We start from the raw sequence: 11,259 nt of genomic DNA on the forward strand, positions 1-11,259 counted from the left end.
ATAGAGGACGCGACCCTGCAGCGGCTCCATGGGAGTCGCATCGCGCTTTAGAAATAGACGTACGGTCGACTTGGCTCGGGCTCGGTGGCTCGACTCTCCGCTTTCGAGGCGAATCGGCCGGCGCTATCGTGAAAAATATTCCCAGGCCGATGACCCCCTAACCAATATTCGGGAGTCGGGCCGACACTCGAGGCTGGCCTTACGGAAGAGCCGAGATGCAGCGACGAGGCGCCGATCGTATCGTCGCGACGTCCGATGGATCGAACGATTACCGATCGCTACGGGCGAGAGTCCGGACGAATTTGCGTCACGGCGAGACGAGAGGCCGCGGGGGGTCCGGGAGTTCTCCGATGCTCGACGGAAAGGGAGACCCGCGAAAAGGCGCGAACTCGAGCAGCGAATCCGACGAGGGTCCGGACACCTAACGATATCGGCGTGGCCGCGGGTCTAGACGCTCGGGGGCCGAGCATAAATTATGTAAAGGCTCGAGGGGCACGGAGGGGAGGTCCGCGAACTCCCCGGAATCCATCCGGGACGCGGGGAAGACGAAGCGCGACTCTTCGCCACCCCGCAAAAACTCGCCGCGACTCTATCCGCGGTCGATCTCGTAAACCGCGCGAGTTATTTTCATTTCGACTCGTGCGTTCCTTTTAACGACTTCGCCGCGATACGGATACGCGCTCCGAACGAGTTTGACGCAGAATGCAATGAAGAAAAAAAAAAATGTATAAATAATAAAATACAGGAGGCGTTGCGTAACCATCCGGACCGCTTTCCTCGACCGGGGGAAAACGTTACGCCGATCGCTCGAGCGCGAGTCTCCTGCGACGTAGGGTTGAAATTCGCGAGCGCGGGCGGGCCAAAGTGCACCGTACGGGGAACGAGGGGTCGAGCCTCGGAGCCGTCGACGTAGCACGTGCGCCCTCTCCTCCCGAGATGCAGCGATAGTCCCCCCTCGGCCTCGCTCGGGCCCGAAACGGGGTCCCGAGCGAGGCCGTTGACGGATCCTCGCTTCCAAAATAAATGACTCGACGTCTCTTATTTCTACAAAAGTCAAACCTCGCTCGTCGACGTCGGCCGGTCGCTCCAGCGGCGAGTGGTTCGGGTCACAGGGTCCGGGAGCGGGGGCGAAGGCGGGGGCCTCTCTGGGAGCACTGGTTCGAAAACGGTCGTTATCCCTGGCCGTCGCGTAAGCGCGCGGCTCCCCGCTCGAGGCGGTCCGCCCATTCACCGACCCCCGCGTCGGCGTCCGCGCCACCCGGCGCCCAGGCGAGTCGACTGACGGGCGGACGGCACTGCGGCAGAGGCCGCCGTTTCCCGATCGAGCGCTCCTCTCCGGGCGCGGGCGCGCCGCGTCAGCTGATTGGTCGGAGGCGCGACGTATCGAACGAGATGCACGCCGCGCGCTCTCTCTCTCTTTCCTACGTCAATCGGCGATCGAGCGGCCGACGCGCGCCTCGACGCCGTCCGGGACAACGATCCGCCGCCTCTCGGAGGCGCGGCGCGGCGTCACCCTGGTCCCATTCAAGGGATCCCGAGAAGCACTGGACGACGCGACGCGAACGGCGACCGCGCTCGGTCGCGGTCTTCCACTGACTGCGGCGGCGCTCGCGGCGCTCACGGTGCACGGCCGAGCGGGGAAGGAGGGGCAGGAGGGGAGGGGAAGGGCGGAGCGGGGGGCGACGCGGAGCGAGAGGGAGCGAGAGGGAGCGCGGAAGCGAGGCGGAAGGACGCGCGTCTCCCTCGGTGGCCGGGGATCCGCCGAGCGGAAGGTGCGAGTCCGCGGAGGGACCGCCGATTCGCCGGCTCGGTTACCGGCGCGTCGCCTCCATCTTGGAGCGCGCGAGCGCGCGCGGCCTCTCCGCTCGAGGCGAGTCGTGTCGACTCGGCGCGCGCTCTCTCACCCACACAGCGAGCCCATTGTGAGAAAATTCCTGGCGGGACGAGAGAGAGAGGGAGGGAGGGAGGGAGGGGCGCGAGGGTGTACGCTCGCGACTCGACTCGCGGATGTCGTCACGCGCGCCGGGGAGGAGGGGGCGTGCAGGGGCCGCGTCGAGGGGGAGAAGGAGCGCCGAATGAAACCGGCGGCGCGAGAGAGAGAGAGAGGGTCGAGCCCGGGTGGGGAAGATCGCCGCTCGAGCGTGGCGCGGTGGGGCAGGAGGGGTGGAAACGTCGAAAGATACGAGGTGAGGGGGGAGGGGCCCGGGCACGTTGCGCGCAAGGGAGGGAGGGGAAAATACGAGAGAGTCGCGGATGGTCGGCGCGTATAAATAGACGAGAGCGAGAGAGAGCCAGTCCAGGTAGAGGAGGATTCTCTCCGGCCTGCACCGCGCGAATCACCGAGGCGTCCGTCCGCGGGGTCCACGACGCGTTACGCACGGACCGTGACCGCGCGCGGGTGGGCGAGCGCCGTACGCGGAGTCGGTCTCTCTCTCTCTCCTTCTCTCGCCCGGGGAGGGGGGAGGGAGAAGACGGCGCGTGCACTCGTGCACTCTCGTTCGGCTCGTCGTACTACGGCTCGGGCCGCCTTAACCTCGCCTCGGCCATGGTAAATAAACACCGTTCGCCCGGCGCGGATTCCTCCTTGGAATTTTGGCCCGTTCGCCGATCCCGTCACCCCTTCCCTCGCGCTCTCGCTCCTCTCGGCCGCTTCCGGAATTCGAGCTAGGGCAGTTCGCTCGGCCCCCTCCTCCCCCTCCGACCACCCCGCGCGACGCGTCGTTCGAGCCGAAGGCACTCTTCTCTCCGTCTCTCTCCTCGTGTATTTTTACCGTGCGTACGCGCAAACCGTTCCTCCGGATTATCGACATCCTCCGCGCGGCCGTTCTTCCCGCTCCGGGGCTCCGCGCGCGCAGACGGTGCTCGCTCGCTCGCTCGACTGACTCGGCGCGCACTCCGGATAAATAACGTAGCGGCGGCCTCTCTCGTTCGCGCGCGCGCGCGCGCGCACGCCGACCGCACACACGCCACGCGACCGCGGACGGATGCGGAGTGCCAAGGTGCGCGCGCGCGCGCGCGCCCACTGACAGCGGCCGCTAGCCAGAACCGAGCCGAGGGCGCCCGAGCGCTCCCGACCGCCGCCGAGCGGACTCGACCTCGTCTCGGCACCGATCGGGACTGGCTCGGGACCCGCGACGAGGCTGGGAGATCCCCGGCCGCGTGGGAGCGACCGAGAGGGAGAGGGACGACTCGCGTATCAACGAGGCGCCGCGCCACCGACGGCTGCGTTCTTCCGAGCGCCCGCCCGGGCCGAACGCGCTCCTAACCTCGCTTTTTCCTAATTCCCGCGTCTCGACCGGCAGCGGGAAGAGAGATCCCGATTTGACCTTCGGTCGGCGCCTGCGCGGACCTCGTCGATTCGCCTCCGATGTAGGGTAAAAAATCCCATCGAGCGAGAATATTAATTTCGTCGGTATATCTCGACCGCGACGCAGATGGCGCGGACGAGGTTACGATGGTTTTGGCGCGACGATGCCCCCCGCCGAGTACGCGCACCTCGAAGCTCCTCGTTGATTCACCCTTTCCGGAGCCGCGCGTGCGCGGGGCGCGCCGCCGGAGGCGCCAATTTCAAACGCGGTCCAACCGAAGCGTGGCGCTCCCGCGGCGCGGAAAGGACGTCGGATATCCTGCGTGCGAGGCCGGAGTCGCGGAGGTGCGGCAATCGCGGAGAAGAGTACTTTCGTTTACGAAAGTCTGAGTAATTGCCGCGGATTGGCGTAACATCGGCGGGACGGAACGACTGACGCAACGGCGGCGGTTTTCGAGTACTACGCGGACGAGACCGCGCGACTCGTCGTCGATGAAACGGCGAATTACCGTTGCGGAAAAAGCGAGGTGCGCGCCCCTCGCGATTCGGCGAACCCGGAATTTCTTGCCGGCTCGAAAGAAACGCGGAATCGCTCGGTCGCGATCTCGGCCGACATCTCGACGGTACTCGCCCTCGAGGAGCGGTCGTCTAAAATTACAATGCAACGTTGGAAATTCATCGGATCGATCCGACCACCCGAGGCGTAAGAATAGACGGTTCAATTATATACGTACGTATAAGCAAAGTCTTCCGAGGAGAGCACGGTGGTTACGAGGCGTGAGAGGCTCGAGCGGAAATAACGAGCGAGGCGTGCGAACCGCGAGGAGGCACCGGACATCTCCAAGAGCAGAGGGACCCAGGAGGACCGAATTACCGTTGTCTACGAAATTAACCGCCGACGACTCGCGATTAGCCGTCCGACCATGTTCGCGGCGGACTGGCTGCCGCAATTCGGTTGCGATTGCTCTTACGCGCAATTGCAATTCTCGGTGTCATAACCGGCGGAAAACGCGCGGATACCGAGCGTAAACTCGACGTACGTCTCTTGCGTGTGCGGACGCAAACGCTGCTCCGAAACTACTCGAGCGATCCGAAAACCCGCGCGAAAAGTAAAAGCGCCGTTTCGTCAATCCCGCCCCGATTTTCCGGACGGGACGCGGGGTTGCGAAAGTCAATTACTGCCCGACTCTCCACCGGGTAAATAAAATTGCGCGAATCACTGCTTAAAACTCTAGGAGGCCCCGTAAGCCTGCCGCGGGCATCGGAAACTCCTGGGAAACTACCTGACGGATTCCACCTGTCCACCGAGAAAATTCCCCCCGACCGGGACGAGAGATCGAGAACTGCGATCGATTACTCTTTCGAAAGCCAATTACCCACCTGCGTTTTCCTGCTAGTCGATTTGTACGAATTTAATTAACGCGCGAATGTTGCGAAAAAAAAAAATTGGGATTTAATGGGACGATTCTCGGCGGGATTTATCGTTACGCGTGGAGCCACCTTCGGCCATGTCGCCCATCGGTCGCGGGGAATTTTTTTAAAAGGAATAAAATACTGCTACATATTGGCGCAAGCCCCGGCACAAATTTTTAGGTGTATCGAAAGCTTCCCGAATTATTTGCCGCGTCTTCGGCCCGCGGGTCGACTTCCTCGATTTCCTCGGCGCGTCGATCCGGAAGACCTCGCGGCATCTCGGCCGACGCGGCTAGAGCGCTCCCCGATTCGCGTCCCGCCTTCGAGTTAATCGTAATCTGCTCTCCTTAGCGAGAGGCCTATCGCTCGGGTACATAATAATTCGAGTCCTTTGTTTGAATGAGTAATCGCAGCTGGCTCGCGCTCGAGAAAACTAGGCTCCGCTACGGGCTTAACGAGAGCCACGCACCGAGTGTTCCGCTACCGCCCGCGAACCGAGACCGAGTCGAGCCGAGTGGAGCCGAGTTCGCCCGAGTCGAGCCGACCGCGATCGTTCCTCCGCGACGCGGACGACGCGTCCGCCCGGGTGAGACGATCGACCGAGCGATTTCCGTCATCGCGACGGAGGATCGATCGTTCAAAACCCTCCGGAGGAAGGTCGAGAGAATTCCCGCGACCCTCCTTCCCCGCGAAGTCTCCGTCGGGGAGAGGTCCGCGTCCGCGATGGAGCATCGATGAGCTCGCTCGCGGGCTTATCGCCGCGAGGAGTGACGTTTGGCGTAACGTTAAGCGGCCTAATCGGCCGATAAACTCGCGGCACGATGCCTCTTTGACGGCGGAGTCCCCGAGGCCCCCCTCGCCCGGGCCTCCTTACGGCGTAAAGTGAAAATAATCGAGAGACGTTCCGCAACCCGTTTATCGCCGCCATTGTGTCACGGCTGCCATCTTTGAATCGGCCGCCGCGGGCGGAAATCGTCTCGGATTTCCTCCCGTCGGGCGTCCGCGTCGCGACGCCGCACCTCGACGGAAGCCCCTGGTCCAACGAGAATATCCTGGGGTCCCGAAATAAGGTCGCAGACGATCGATCGACCGATATCTCCGGGGCCGAGGCGCGAATTCCCGATTCCAAGGACGAGGAGGAGACGACCGTCCCTCCAGCCTCCGACGGACGTCGCGGCCGAACCCTATCCCGCGTTATCGGGACTCGTCGTTGATACGCCTGGCTGTCGTTAAGCGACCGGCGGCCCGTTGCCGGATCGTTCCGATTAATCGCGGGCCACGCGAGTCGAGTCCGGGGCCGATCGGAATTCTTTTTTCTGCTCGCGTGCCGCCGCCTCGGCCAAGTCCACCTCCGGGACGGGAAGGCGGAACGACGTCCTCGGCGTCGGAAGGAGCGCCGCGAGGAAATCGACCGAGTTCCCAAGGCCGGCCCCGCGCACGCGGCCATAAATTGCCGTTACAACGTCGAACGCGGGGTGCCGGATGAATGAAAAGAGCCGCCGCGACTCGCGTGACGATCTCGCGCCAATTCGCGATACTCGCGCCGAGCCGCTTTTCAGCGTTTTACGTAACGCGAGGCGATAAGCGAGGAGTTTCGGAGGAAGTCCTTCCCCTTGAACGAGAGGTCGCGTTAACGCTGGGACTGCCGAGGGATTTCTCTTCGCCGTGGTGGGCCACTTAAAATCAGTCGTTTCGACCGGGTTCGGTAGTTCCGGGGATAACGCGGACTCGCGGCATCGGACCCGTGCCGGAGCGGATCCGACAAAAATTTCGTTGTCGGAAAGGTCAAGACGCATTCTTCTGTGCCATCCGTTACGAAAATCCGTCACGACTTTTCCGACAACCCGATATTACCCTGTCCGATCTGGACCCAGAGGGAACGGTCCCCCCGAGGCGCGCGTTACGATATCGTGCCGAACGCTTAGAATCGACCCATATCCGTCTTTGGCGCGCGACTCCACTTCCGGAAAGCTCGGTAGAGCCTCGCGCCAAAGGCCGATCCCCGCGCATCCCGAGTTTGACGTTTACATATCGGGGGGGACGGGGTTACGTAACCGAGGTGAATCGGTTACATCGACGATCCCGGCGATTCCAATCCGCGCGAAGGTCAAATTTCATATTGGCCGCGTATCGGCGACGCGATCGGGTCACCTCGCGTCACGGGCGTCGGGGGAAGAAAAAGGCCGATCTCGTCTCCAGGAAGAATAACTACTCGCGCGACAGAAAATTTCACGTCTCCGATCGGCGAATCCGCCTCTTCCGTCCCGTCGGTCTCGAGCCCTGGTTTTCGTTTTCGGCTCGGGGGCGATCGTTTATTCAGCGGCGCGGCCCCTCCCCCCCGGGGCGGCGTATCGATTCTGAAAATATTTCATTCACCGTCGCGTCGCATATTCACGCTCCCCTGCCAAGCATTGACCGTGGACTCGCGTCTAGCGTCGGTCTATAAGCCTATTCGCGGGTCTATTAAAAGAGGACGCGTCGCGCCGGCGGAGAAGAAGCGGCCGCCCGCGGCCCGGTTAGCAACGGATCGGGACGGCCGCGCCCGGACCGCGGAGTGCCCCGTTATAACCGAGGACCGCTTTCCCCGGGTGCACCCCTCCGCCTCCCGCTCGAAGGGCACTTCCGTCGACGACCCTTTCCCCGAGTAGACCGAGGTACGCGCGACTCCGTCCGTCGTCCGGGCGCGTCGCGGGGGCCGTTCCCGTTGAAATTTCGCGCCGCGCGGGAAAGGTAATTTTCCCCGGGACCGGTTTTTTTTTCCGGCGCGGCGAGGTCGCATTCCGGTTGCGGGCGGCGGCGCACGTGCGCGCAGGTGCGCGCTCCGAGGGGGCGCGACTCTCGGAGCGCGTCCCGAGCCCGGTTAGCAACAGATCGGAGCGGGCCGCCATCTGGAGGGCCCGGTCGCCTCTCCGGTCCACCCCGACCCTCGGCGGCTCTCGAGCGGTCGCGGTCTCGGCGCGATATGCCGCCTCTCGAATTCGTCGCAGGTGGTTCTCGCCTGGTTAGCAACCGTGACTCTCGCGTCCGCGCGCGCGCGCGGCGGCGGCGGCGGCAGGGGCGGCTCGCTCCGGGGCCCCGCGGCTCCCTCGCGACTGCCGCGACTCGGCTTCCGCCGGAAGAGCGGCTCGGCGCGGGTGCGCGCGCCGCGCCATTATCGAGCTCGCCCATCGGGCGCGCACGCGGGCTCGGCCGCTAATTATAGAATGGCGCCCTTTTCGCCCCCTCCGCTGCCCGCGCTCGGACTTTCGCCTCGCGATAATTCCGAGCTACCGAGGCGGCCGGGCGGTCGCGGAAGCGCCCCGAGGAACGTTTCGTCGGCGCGGAAATTGGGAAACGGGGGAGCGACCGGCCGGTGCTGCCGCCCCGCGGCCCGGGTCGGGGCGGATGCGCGCCCGCCATCTTGGATCCGCAAGCGGGAACTGCCGGGCGGTTCGAAACGGCCACCGGGCATTTGATAGCGCTACGCTATCCGAAACTACGGACGGACCGATTTTTCCTCCCTGCCGATATTTGGCCTTAACGATTACTCAAAATTTCGGTCCCGACATAAACCATCCATCTCGTCCGCGGCGAGAGCGCCTAGGGTTAGAACGTTTCCGATACGACCGATGACGAAATAATATAGAATAATGATAATATAAAAGCCAAAAACGCGGCTCGAAAAGAGCGCTCTCGGTGAAAGGTGGAATCGGGGGAAAAGTATACGTCTTTCCCCGGCTGGCTCGAAACGAAACAGGGCGGATGCATAGCGTTTCACTTTCGGGCGATTCTCTCCTTGCTCGGGCTTCTTTCACTTTTAAGCGCTTCCGCGCGTCAAGACCGACCGGGATAATCGTCGCCGACCGATCGTGCCCCCCCTTCTCAAATAACTCACCCCTCCACGAAACTCTTTACCCCCGGCGCGAAGTACCGCGGATAATGCCTCATTTCCAATCACCGGGAATGAACGCGGAATAAGTTGTCTCCAAGACACTCCTCGTCGATCCGCGCGCTTTTTCGCGCGCATGGAAACGAGACATAACCCGCGTCGAATGCGCGCGCACGTCGTCCGCGCCGAATCGCGGGCGCTCGAAAAGAGGCGAAGGAAAACGATAAGGACGAACGTAGAAGCGTACCGCGTCGTCCGGGTAATCTCTCTCGAAAGCCGAAACATCGAATGTGCGTACTCGAAGAAAAAAAAAAAATCGATAAGATTAAGGATGTAAAAGCTCCGCGTATTAAGGATATTTCGCGGAAGTCACGTGCGACGCGAGTACTTCGAAGAAGCGCTTTCGAGTTCCGGGACGATCGGCTCGCGTCGTCACGGCGAGTTACCTCGAATCGAGAGACGAGGTAGCGTCTCGGACAAGTTCACGGTCCCCGACCGAGCGCGGAGTCTCTTTACCCCGAGGATCGCTTTCGATTCAACTTTCGCCGGATCCATCGCGTTCGATCTCCGGATGTCGGAATCGTCGATTACCGGTGACCGTTGCGACGTGGAACGCGACAGGCGCGTCATCCCAGGTCGAACTCTTTGCTCGTTAAATCGCGAAAGCGTTTCTCCGCGAGCGGAGCGGGTTTAGGAATTTCCCGCGACGACCGACAGGTGGCAGGGCGGGCGGGTCGCGATTCCGGGTGGAATTTAGTCTAGGGATCGCGCTCGGGCCGAACAGGTTTCCGCTCGAGATCCACGCGAGGGCCGGTCGGGGCCGAGCCGAGCCGGCCGTGCTACGTCGGTGTCAACGACTCCCGCAGGATTTCCCGCCGACCGTGAACCTCCGGCTCGTGCCGCTTCCCGCTTTGCTCTCATTCGTCCGAACCTTCTCCAACTTTTTCGGTTTGTTTCCAGGAACGACATGCGAAATAAAAAATCACCGTCGAGACTCGAATCGAGGTGACCGATCTCGAGCGAAGCCCGCATGCGGGGAATTTAATGGAACCTGCACGCGAGCACCTCCCGCAGGAGCCGTAGCTTAGCCTCGATCGAGGTCCGACGGAGGAGACGAGGCGAATGAAATAATTTATTCGCCCCCGAAGAAGTTCGGGGTCGGATTTCTCGCCTCGGGTCGTCCGTCGGGACGCGTCGGTGGATTCGGAGAAGAGCGCGTTTCTTCGAGCAGGGACCGCATTCTTTCGGAGGATCTCTCCTCGGGCGAGGAGACGACTCGGAAGGAGAAAGGGCGGAGCGCGGAGTAGGTGGTTCTCTCGCGGAGAAAGAGAGCGGGATGTCCGCGAGGTTAGGAACGACCGAGAGCGTCGGGTCGCGGGTCTCACCTTTCCGTGCGAAAATCCGCTTCTCGACGTCGTATCCATCCGCTGGGGCGACACTCGGTTCGACGCGAAACTCGGTCGGGCCCGTGCGCGACTTCATGCTCGTCGCGACGAGACCCGACGCCGAATCCGGAGTCCACGAACTCGGACGGTCGATCCGGTCAACCCGGCCGCGGCGACATAACCTCGCTCCGGCCGGCGTCCGCTCGACCGCGGGCGCTCGGAGCGTAAATACGGTACTGCGTTTACCTGTAGCCGAGGACCGACGCGAGTCCGAACAAAGGCGAGGACTGGTCTCCGTCCCGTCCCGCGGCGGCGCTGGCGTCGGCAGCGCTCGGCCCTCTCCGCCGCTCCTCGGCTCGTTCCGGCGGCGCTCCGCTCGAGGCAGCTCGAGGCGAGGCGAGAAACCCCGAACCCCCGACGCTCGTCCCCCGTCGACCCCGGCCACTCCGAGCACTCCGGAACCACCGCGACGCCGAGCAACGACGCGCCTCACGTCGACTCGCGGCCCGTCGTCGCTGCGCTCCGCGCAGCCGAGACCCTCGCGACGAGCGCCATTTACACAGAACGCACGCACCGGCGCACGCGGGCTCCACGTCTATCCGACCTATCCCAATTACAGCGAACGTCCTTGAGGTGACTAACACCGTCCACCGGCCGGCTCCGGGGTGGGAGACCGCGTCGAGGGAGGGGGGCGAGCCCGGGGAGGGGGGACCACGCTTCCAGGCTCCCCCGACGGCGCCCGATCCACGGGAATCAACGGAAAACGAAGCCGATTCCGAGGAAAATTCCCTCCTTTTTTTTAAACACGGCCCACCTCGCGCGGTCCAATATCGTGGACGTATGATACATAAAACGCTCTTATGCTTGCCCGTGGCTCCGCCTGGGGCTAACGGAACGCCGAAAGAACGAGAGCTGTCTCGATCGGCTTGTCCGTGCAACAGGAGTCCGCCGGGAAGTCATTTGCGGACGCGTATATGTATATTGCCGTAAAACCTCTTGTCAAGAATTTCCTGGGCATTCGACCAGCGCGGACGAGCGTAGATCCGGGGTCTCAGCCGCACGTCTCAGGCGTGGATATTATTCATCGATTAACCGTTTCGATAGGCGCGTCGGATAGCGCCGAAAATTTCGCGAATTTCGGCCCGCTTCCTTGGCGACCCGCGCGTGCATCGAACGCATATCTTTCCGCGCAACGTGGGCCGAGATAATCGCGAGGTACGTTACGAGATTCGAAAATGTCCTCGAGACCTCGTATCCTGGTCCTGGTCCCCGCGATGCCTATTTCG

At 62.9% G+C, this 11,259-nt stretch overlaps 1 protein-coding gene across 11 annotated transcripts in view; it reads right to left on the reverse strand.

Annotated features, from left to right (window-relative positions):
- The window catches only part of LOC105699760 (putative transcription factor capicua), a 36,718-nt gene extending 26,400 nt beyond the window's left edge, over positions 1 to 10,318 (reverse strand). For 2 of the 11 annotated variants that reach the window (XM_012425028.2, XM_012425018.2), the window contains exon 1: positions 1,060 to 1,752. The gene's annotated coding sequence lies outside the window, so the exon portion shown is untranslated. Of the gene's footprint in view, positions 1 to 1,059; positions 1,754 to 2,771; positions 2,861 to 9,973; positions 10,149 to 10,219 lie in introns of those variants that run through there. The other 9 variants (XM_012425020.2, XM_012425021.2, XM_012425024.2 and 6 more) reach the window with 9 other exon arrangements.
- Positions 10,319 to 11,259: the final 941 nt, after the last annotated feature.

The sequence above is a fragment of the Orussus abietinus genome, unplaced genomic scaffold (assembly GCF_000612105.2).
Source record: "Orussus abietinus isolate OABI.00-Male unplaced genomic scaffold, Oabi_2.0 scaffold10, whole genome shotgun sequence".
NCBI classification, from domain to species: Eukaryota; Metazoa; Arthropoda; class Insecta; order Hymenoptera; family Orussidae; genus Orussus; species Orussus abietinus.